The sequence below is a fragment of the Trachymyrmex septentrionalis genome, unplaced genomic scaffold (assembly GCF_001594115.1).
Source record: "Trachymyrmex septentrionalis isolate Tsep2-gDNA-1 unplaced genomic scaffold, Tsep1.0 scaffold48, whole genome shotgun sequence".
NCBI lineage: Eukaryota > Metazoa > Arthropoda > Insecta > Hymenoptera > Formicidae > Trachymyrmex > Trachymyrmex septentrionalis.
In genome coordinates this window covers 104,852-106,107 of record NW_017305652.1, presented here as the reverse complement: position 1 = coordinate 106,107, position 1,256 = coordinate 104,852, and positions in this window count along the sequence as shown.

Sequence of the window (1,256 nt, the reverse complement as noted above, 5' to 3'; positions counted from 1 at the left end):
ATATATATATTGTAATATTTTTTTAAATTTATGCAAACTCCCTATTGCTTGACTTGCTGGGAGTGGGGCTTACCAAGCGATAGGCTCCGCGCCGCGCATACCGCCCTGAGCCTCCATGTTATAACTTGACTGACCCGCGCCTGCCAAGCTATTTCCACTCTCCACAGCTTGCGTGCCGAACCATCAATAGGCATACGCTTTGGCATTAGTAGGCCGAACAGACGCGTTTATTTGGCTGTCTTTAACGACCAGTATCTCGTTAACTATTGCGAGCATTGCAAAATGGTAGAGGACTTTTCGACTCAGTCCGCTCTATCTACACAAAAGCGAATTGGCAAAAATTTCGGGACACTCTGTATATATACATGTCCTAAAAAGTTCGGGACACCTGAATATCTCAGAAAATATAAATTTTATAGAAAAATATTTCAGACAAAAGTTATAAGCTTTAAAAAGATCTATTTATTGATATTATCAGTTTGACCTTGAGTGGCGTCGCCAAGGTCAGGTCAAGGTCACATTGATTTTTTAAAATAAAACACTACTTTTGATTTCAAAATCTAATAGCTGATGTCAAGAGCTTTTCAAAACTACAATAAAGTTATTTTTCATAAAGTACTGTGTATGTGTGTGTGTGTGTGTGTGTGTGCGTGTGTGCGCGCGCGCGCGCGCGTGTGTGTGTGTGTGTATGTGTAAAAAAATCATATGATTTTATTTAAAAAAGTGGTGGTGACGTTGAAATCTCCGAAGTGCCTCCACTCATAGAAAAACTATTAGTAATATATTGTATGTTGATGATATACAACTTCAATAAATATTCCATTTCATATCTCTAAAAATAGCGGAAATATTCTAAGTGGACAGAATTATTCTCCTACTCTATACAGCGTGGCTCCAAATTTTGGCCCCACTCGTCCTGAGCAGATAAAGCGGACTAAACTGAGTCGAAAAGTACTTTACTATTTTACAATGCTCGCAATAGCTAACGAGATATTAACGTGTAAAAGATAGTCAAATACACGTGTCCGCCCGACCTACTATTGCCGAGGGTACGGCCCACTGCACGGCGCGCGGGCCGCGACGAGCGGAGATGGTCTAGCAGGCGCGCCGCGCTGTTCGAGCTTAGTGGCTCGCGGCGGTGTGCGGGGCGCTTGCCCCACTCCTCGTGCGCCGTGCTTTTCGACTTAGTCCGCTCTACCTGCTCAGGACGGATGGGACCAAAATTTAAAGCTTGTATACGAGTACATACATATACA